The sequence below is a fragment of the Schistocerca nitens genome, chromosome 2 (genome assembly GCF_023898315.1).
Source record: "Schistocerca nitens isolate TAMUIC-IGC-003100 chromosome 2, iqSchNite1.1, whole genome shotgun sequence".
Classification (NCBI taxonomy): domain Eukaryota; kingdom Metazoa; phylum Arthropoda; class Insecta; order Orthoptera; family Acrididae; genus Schistocerca; species Schistocerca nitens.
In genome coordinates this window covers 750,705,936-750,715,389 of record NC_064615.1, presented here as the reverse complement: position 1 = coordinate 750,715,389, position 9,454 = coordinate 750,705,936, and positions in this window count along the sequence as shown.

The window sequence follows — 9,454 nt, the reverse complement described above, 5'->3', positions numbered from 1 at the left end:
GAATCGGTGTAGAACTTGCGGGTATTTAAGATGGTGAACAAAGAACAAGAGATTGTTGCAATCAAAGTATCGCCTTGCATCTTTAGTATGTATGTAATAACAAATACATATTCGAATGAAATGTTGTCTCTCTCAAGCACTACGTTCGAATACGTTTTTACGCTGACGCTAGAGCGCCACATATAATATACAAATATATATGTAAGTAACAATTATAGTGGACATCTATATAATACTGCAAATGTTCGTTTGTTCGAAACCTTAAATCTCTGAAAGCTCTTCACCAGTTGCTCCTAAGTTATAAAACAACGTTGCTTTTGTATACACTTGTGTTTTATATACCTAATATACGTATTTATATAAAAAGGAAACATTAGTACCAAAAATATCGAAAAATTATTGACCGACTTTTTTTAAATTTTTATACCACACGCTAATGAGCAACAGGTGAAAATAAAATATATATTTTATGGATACGAAAAATAGTGAAACGTTGTTAGCAAACACAAAAGTTGTATATATGGTTTATGAGTCTTCTGATTAGAACACTACCGAAACTGAAATGCAATAACAATAAACAAGAGAAACGATAGATATGGTCATTAGAGAATTTGGTGTTAAATCAAAACTAGCAAACATAATTCGTGAAACACTAACAGGTACAGTATCTAAAGTCAAATTTATGGGAGAAGTATCTCAGTCTTTTGAAATAAAAACTGGTGTTAGGCAAGGTGACGGTTTATCACCTTTACTGTTTAACTGTGTTCTAGAAAAAATTGTAAGGATCTGGAATTCGGAGCTAAAAAATCACAAAATTGAACCAATAACTCTGGGAAGGAAAACACATTGAATTAAGGTAAAGTGCTTGGCTTTTGCGGACGATTTCGCAATACTTTCAGAAAACCTGACAGAAGCAGTTACTCAAATAAACATTCTGGAAAAGTTAGCGAACAGAACTGATCTCAAAATTTCAGCTGAAAAAACAAAATTCATGACAAATATAAAAAATGCACCAAAATACATAGAAACACAAATAGGTAAAATAGAGCGAGCAAATAAATTTAAATATCTTGGAGAAACTATACAGCAGAATGGACTAGAAAAATCTGCAATAGATCTAAGAATTAACAAAATGGAAAGAGCATATGGTTTGACCAAAAATATTTACAACAAGAAATGTATATCTAGAAAAACAAAACTAAAACACTACACCACAGTGGTATGGCCAGAATGTTTATATGGATCTGAATGACTAACAATGAACTATAAGATGGACAAAGTAGAGGTACTGGAAAGAAGGATTATTAGAAAAATAATGGGTGCAATGAAAACTGCAGATGGTTGGAAAATAAGAAGTAATGAGGAGATCTACAAAAATATAGAGAAAATATCTGAAGTAATGACCAAACGAAGATTAACCTTTTTTGGGTATCTCTACCGAATGGATGAAAATAAACAAAACAAATACTCCTATATTTCTGGAAGAAGAAATCGATAATAGCATGGATTACAGAAGTAAGAAAAGATCTCGAAAGAAACAACATCAAAGAATCAGAAATAGCAGAAAGAAACCGTTTTAGAAACAAAATACTAAATTTGGAAGGCTTTCAAAGCAGAAGAAATAAAAAATCGGGAACAATATGGACAGAAGAAAGGAAGAGACTTCATGGGGTGAAAATGAGGGAATATTGGAAAAATAGGAAACAACAACAAAGGAAGAAGAGGAACTGAAGTTGTTAACGTGATCCTAGTTGGTCAATACGATAGTAAAAAAAAGGGCCCAAGGTCATAGAGAGAAGAGAAGAGGAGATGTGCAGAAGGGTGGGAGGAAATGGTGACAGAAAGCGCAAAGAAGAAGACGGACTGAGAGAGGGGACAGGAGGAGATGAAGAGAGATGGGGTGCAGAAGACGGAAACTCAAAAGGGGAAAGAGATGATGCACTGAGAGAAGAGAGAGAGGTGGATCACTAGGAGAATTTGGAGGAGAAAGAAGAAGATGGAGAGGGAAGTGGAAATAGATGGTGGACAGAGAGTGGAGGAAGGAGGAGAAAATGGACGAAGAGAGAGGGAGGAGAAAATGATTAGAGACAGGGGGAGAAAAGGAGATTACGTCATTTTTCAAATTCCCATATATGTCAGAAGTATGTGCTTCCTGTTTTCTTTCTTTCCACTTAATCAGTGTGAGCCAAAGCAACATGTGGCCAGGAATGGCTTGTTAACATAAAAAAAATTGGACAGAGAGAGTGGGAAGGAGGGCATGGGTAGTTAGTAGGGGATAATAGAAGGTGGACAGAGAGTCAGGGGAATTATAGATGAACAAAGTTGGAGTAGGAGGAGATAGTGGGTGGGAGGGGGGACGAAAAGATGGACAGAGAGGGGGAGAAAGAGGGACTGGTAGACAGAGAGAAGGTGAGGAGGACATCGACAGACAGAGTGGAGGAGAAGGAGGAGGAGAAGGTTAACCAGAGAGGCAGGGAGACAGGGGAGGAGGAATAGACAAAGAGAGGGTGGAAGAGGACAACAACAGAGACAGGGGGTGGAGGCAGGTGGAAAAGGAAGAGGATACAAGCATAGAGTTTGTGTGTGTAGAGTATGTGCAAGTGGGAGAGGTTGAGAGGAGGCAGGTAGAAGAGGGACTGTGAGAAGGCAGGCTGAAGAGAGAGAGCGATGAAGCAGGTGGAAGAAGGAAGGGGAAAAATTATAATTGCTTATGAAGTTTCGAGTTACATCCCTGTGACAGTGACCTGTGTAAGTTAGCTATTGTACCAATCAATTTTATCATATGTGTATATTTCTTTGATTACTTTACAATTTGTATTGTTTTGATCTAAATGAAATATCTTCGATATTACACTACAAAAGGAGTTCATTTCTTCCTTTTTAGAGTATGAATGGAATAAATAAATGCATAGGAAACGTCTACTATTGAAAAAGTTTATTAAATAAAAGGTCGGCCGCTGCGCTACGGGTACGGTTGCAGGTTCGAATCCTGCCTCGGGCATGGATGTCTGTGACGTCCTTAGGTTAGTTAGGTTTACGTAGTTGTAAGTCTAGGGGACTGATTACCTCAGATGTTAAGTCCCATAGTGCTTAGAGTCATTTTATTAAATAAAAGGATTAGTTTGTGCAAGGCACCCTGTCAGAACACTTTCCCGCGGGGTGGACTGCTAGCACTATTGCTGCAGAAATCTTCCTTCTAAGTCTTTGGCGAGAGTGGAACGCGACACAAGGTAGGAGAACCGCCCCATAGGAGGCCCAGCACTATTGCATGTTCTGGTACTCTTTGTGACTCACGACAAAATTATGAGTAGCTAACACTCCTGTCACCTGGGGTACTGGTGATCAGGTAGGTGTTGGTCTCGAGGGTAACAGTTGGTGCCATTTGCAGAACAAGTTAGTGGAACTACACCGGCACCACCTTTAATCCTTCTCCAGTCAGTCAAAGGCTTCAATTTCTTGGAAGACGATTTAGCTGCTCATAGCTGTCTAAAAATGATTTATAGCTCTGCTATTGTTCCTGTCGCATTTTCTTGAACGTAATGACTTTCATTATGGGAAGAAGTAACTGGTATTTTATTACTCGTTTTTATTCCATTAAAAAAATACAAGCTCAGTATTTTGACTCGTTGAAAAGGATTTAGCGCATGACGAGTCATGATCAGGCAGAATCGACATGAAGAACACAGTATTGAGTGGCGAAGGAAAAGGAGGACTTCCCGAGGTTCAACGCAACTGTGGCCGGTTTATTACGAATCTTAAAATTAGTACTTTTATTACCTGACTGACTAACTTTGTTGCCTCGTGGTTGCTTGCATTACAAGACTTAGATTTCACTGTTGTTCTTGTGGTCTTCGGTCCAGAGACTGGTTTGATGCAGCTCACCATGCTACTCTATCCTGTGCAAGCTTCTTCACTTCCGAGTAACTACTGAAACCTACATGCTTCTGAATTATTCCATAGCTTTTTACGGCTTTTCTTGTTTGGAACTCTGCCCTACAAACTTTCTCCAGGGACACATTTATCTAACAGTAATATTCTTGCATATATAATACTGAATGTTATCTTTCTCTTTTTCTATAATATTAATAATTTGCCTCAAACTCTTCTGAGAAGTACAGAGCAATTTTTAGTTTTTGTTATTGGTGTGTCGTAATAAATGCTCGAGTTGATCGGCAGTGGTGGAATAAGTATTTCAAACGTTTCTATTACGTTAAGTCTGTGTATTACATCTAACTTAACCGCGACCTATAGCGAAGAATGGCCGTGTGTGGCCAATGTAACGGACGCCTCCTCACACTAGGATGTGCTTTCAAAGCCCTCTATAGCACCTCGACTCAACTAGCAGGCAGGTCTTACATGGGCCACGGTTTCATGATAGCGGACTCCAGGAATTTATGTGCGTCGATTGACCACAAAAAAATACCCTCTTCCACAAAGTCACACGTTCATAGTTATGACAGTGACAGTTTTATGTCGTTGTACGTGACGTAATACGCATTGGAGAGCCAAAGAAACTTGTATAGGCGTGCGTATTCAAATACAGAGATATGTAAAGGGAAGAATGTGGCGCTGCAGTCGGCAACGCCTGTATAAGACAAGTGTCTGGTGCAGTTGTTACATCGGTTACTGCTGATACCATGGCAGGTTATCAAGATTTAAGTGTTATAGTCGGCGCACGAGCGATGGGATACATCATCTCCGAGGTAGTGATGAAGTAGGGTTTTTCCAATACGACCATTTCACGAGTATACAACGAATATCAATAATCCGGTGAAACAACAAATCTCCAATATCGCTGAGGCCGAAGAAAGATCTTTCAAGAACGGAAACAACAACGACTGAAGAGAATCTTTCAACGTGACAGATGTGCAACCCTTCCGAAAATTGCTGCAGATTTCAATGTTGGGCCGTCAACAAGTGTCACCCTGCAAACCATTCAACGAAACATCATCGATATGGGCTTTCGGAACCGAGGACCCACTCTTGTACATTGATGACTGCACGACACAAAGCTTTACGCCTCGCCTGGGCCCGTCAACACCGACATTGGACTCTTAATGACTGGAAACATGTTCCTTGGTCGGACAAGTCTCGTCTCAAATTGTATGGAGCGGATGAATGTGTACGGGTATGGAGACAACCTGTGAAGTCATGGATCCTGCACGTCAGCAGGGGACCGTTCAAGCTGGTGGAGGCTCTGTAATGGTGTAGGGCGTGTGCAGTTGGAATGATATGGAACCCCTGATACGACTAGATACGACTCTAAAAGGTGACACGTACGTAAGTATCCCGTCTGATCACTTGAATCCATTCAAGTCCGTTGTGAATTCCGACGGACTTGACCAATTCCAGCAGTACAATGTGATACCGCGCAGGTCCAGAACTGATATAAAGTGGCTCTGGGAACACTCTTCTGAGTTTAAACACTACCACTGGCCACCAAATTCCCCAGACATGTACATTATTGAGCATATATGGGATGTCTTGCAACGTGCTGTTCAGAAGAGATCTCCACCCTCTCGTACATTTACGGATTTATAGACATAGACAGCCCTGCACGATTTATGGTGTCAGTTCCCTTCAGCACTACAGAGTCCATGGCAGGTAGTGTTGCGGCACTTCTGCCTGCTCACGAGCGCCCTAGACGATATTAGTCAAGTGTACCAGTTTCTTTGGCTGTTCAGAGTATAAAGAGACTTTCAGTCATCACGTTACTGTCGCGATATCAGAGTAAAGAGACTTCTGCAGAGTTTAATCGACAGACAAAAGCCAGAAAAGGCACAGTACAAATTGTTGGGACTGTATGCTTTTGCCCAATAGAATGGCGACATTGAAACTGTACAACAGCAGGGCTTCAATAGCGCAAATGTTCTATTGCCATGTTTGCATTAACTGATTGTGGCTTGTCCAACAACATCGCTGTTTCCATAAAAAGTAGAGGTTAAGCGAACTATTTCATATTATTTTCTCCATAACTGGAGAACGTTACAACTGCTAAATGCTCACAAGTTCTTAATTTTATTTCACAAATTGTATTTGCTTTTGTTTGCAAGTAGCTTTGTAGTGGAATCTGAAAAGTGTTCTGTAGTGAAGTAAAGTAAGATCAATAACTTTTCATCACCACAGCACAAATTTCAGACTCCACTACAAAGCTGCTTAAGTACAAAATCCAAATCCGGTCCTGAAATGAAATAAAGAACTGTTTAGTAATTGAAATGGCCATTCATCAATATCACACATTGGATTTAGTTATCTTGGAGATCCACTTTTAATCTGAAGCATCGAATGAAAGTCGTAAGTTTCCTTGAATAAATCATACTCTTCGCAGCGCAGCATGCACTGTTTTGAAAATTCCTGTCGGATTAAAACAGTGTGCCACCTGGAGACCCGAATTTTTCGTGGACATTGCGAGCGCCAGCTGAGCTGCACAGCCACTACTTACTTATCGGCCTCCTACTTCGAATGCGCTGGTATCCGTCTCCTGCGACCCATACCTCACAGAAAATGTCATGGAAACCTCGCAAGACTAAACCAGCATGATGTTCCATGAGTCAGACCACTGCTGAATTCAACAAACAGTCAGCAAAATCCCAAATAAATAATTAACACTTATATTTTAGTAACTTTAATCCCAACAGTTTTCCCAAAGATGTACCACTGAAGAAATATATCTGCGCAGCTCCGGTGTTGGTATTTCATCACAGTAGGATGATCACTGTGACCGAGATGGAAGCACATCACTGAAATAATGTAACACAAATCACTGGGCAACATTACTTTCTTTATAACGATGTTTTGAGTACTCACCTGTACAACGATTTCTTTAACATTGATTCGTAAGAATTTTCATCACATAGTGTAATCATTTATAGCAATCGATCAGAGAATGTATTGTGGTTTTATTCAGCTCTCCACGCTACTCTATCCCGTGCAAGCCTTTTCATTGTAAATAATTATTGCAACTTATATCCTTCGGAATTTGCTTGCTGTATTCATTTCTTGGTGTCCCTCTACAATTCTACCTCCCAAACTTCCGTCCAATACAAAATTTTTGATCCCTTGATGTCTCAAAATGTATGCTATCAACTGATCCCTCATGCTAATCAGATTGTGCCACAAATACCTTTTCTTCGCTATTGAGTAGCTTTTCATTTCCCAAAACTGCTCTGTAACCTAATAAATAACTCACTATTCAAATTACACTACCATTTCAATTCTATTACAAACGCTGTACGAAGTATGCAAGTAACTGAAACAAGCACCAGTGAATGTGGAATTAATAAGTATTTCCTCATTTGATGTCCAGATAACGCTGAACGATATGTATACGTTTTCTGTGTGCTCAGTCCACTGGTTGGCTGAGTGAATGCGAGAGTCACAGGAATAGAATAGCAAGCGGGTCGTAAAACTGTTTTCCACTAAAAGGCAGAGTCCCGTGCAATCTTTGGGTGATGGACACTGTCTGGAACTGAGCTCGGCGCCACGGTGATGTCCACAGCAGGGGACAGGAAAGCAAACTCAGCAAGTTGTAAACTTGCATTGTGACAAGCAGCGAAAAAAGCACATTCTAGAAGGACAGGGGATGGGGGAACACGAGACGAAAGGAACCTGTTGGAATCAAAGTAGGTCAGCAGTACTGTGTGTGTAAATTTTATAAGGAAGCCTAGGATCGGCTCATAGAAATTATTTTTATAGGAGGGATAAAAACTCGCGAATGTCCTCATTCAGTTCCTGTCATTAGCCAAAACATGAGACTAACCTTGCAATGGTAGATAATTTCAGATTTCTGCTATCTACAAGCGAAATCTGTACTAGTGGTTAATAAAAAAAAAGTTCAAATCTGTGTGGAATCTTATGGAACTTAACTGCTAAGGTCATCAGTCCCTAAGCTTACACACTACATAATCTAAATTATCCTAAGGACAAACACACACACCCATGCCAGAGGAAGGACTCAAGCCTCCGCCGGGTAGATTCTTTAAGAGGAGGGAGATTGCTAATATTTTAATTAATTTTTTAATTGGATGGAACTTACAGCATGTAAAGCGATTGGGTGATGAGAATCTGGAGCAGAGAGAACCAGCCATAAACACACTTGGTACTGAAGCTCCAGAGCATTTCCAGCTTACAACGCTTTAACTGGCAGTCATTTTGAAACTCTGACTCAGAGTTGATCTGAGATGCAGAGGCCGAATTCTTAATTTTCTGACATCGCTGCAGCCATTCGCTGCATTTAAGTTTTAGAACGATGGTAAGCACATACAGCATTTGGGCATGACATGAAGAAGCGGACACGAAGCCATTTGTTTGAAGTAAGTACTGCGCCCTTTTCAAATAATTCATGCACTCAGCTAGTGAACTCAGCATGTGCCTAGGTAAGGGAACTCTTTGTACTTATCTAGATCTTTCCTTTAATCTGTTACTTAACTCTGCAATCACTGGCAGCATATGTGGACACAATACTTGCTTGTCCTCATCATCATTACCTTTCCCGTCTCACTTAACTGTGCAAAGGTGCTAGTGTGTATGTTTAATAATCCATTTGAATCATTGTGCAATGAATAACTATTTGTATCACCTACTCGGTTGGGAGTGTATGCACTTTAGCAATAAACAGCACTTTATTGTGTCCTTTTGTTTCGTTCCATAGATAGATGAAACCCTAATCATTTGTTAGGTGAGGTACCTATATTTTGTGTATGACCGGGCCACTTCTGTTTAAATTCATATGCGTCACATAATTATCCACTGTATGTCTTTAATTATTCACAGCATCTGTCGCTTGCAAGGGTCAACAAATTGAGGTCTTAATAGCACTACACACGTATGCTTACAGCCCAACCGTAACCTTGCAACAGCCAATATACTGAAGTTAAAATCTTCTGACTTATTAGGGAACGTCATATGATAGACGTTCCGACCCCTCTGCTGGGATCTTCCCCAGGATCTTCTGGGTGATAATATTGGTTAAATTCATATGGCTACCATTGGTGGGCCATAGTCATAGGCTAAATTACCGCTCTGATGCAGAAGAAGGGGCGTTGCTGGCTAATCTGTGGATAGCTTTGGCAGCCCCATCGTCATTGGATAGAAAGGCACTATACCACACTTACGCTGGAGAACAGTTATTGGCTAGATTCGAAACGGACAGAGCAAGAGAGGGGGAATGTTTACCCAAAATATTATTGTCCGCCGAGGTGACTTGCAGCACATTGCTTATGTCGCTCGTACACCGTGGCCGCCTATTCCCTCCTTTGGTGGCGAGGAGCCACGATGCCGAAAGCCTATAGCCGTCCTCTCTATTGAAATTAGATGCATTCTTGTAAATTTGAACCGCTTCTGAATATACTTCCAGTTACATTTTTGTTATTTGATTGGTGGTTTGTATAACTCAGACATACCATAAGCCACACTTATGTTTGAGATGGTACTCGAAAGTGTGACTCAACATTTT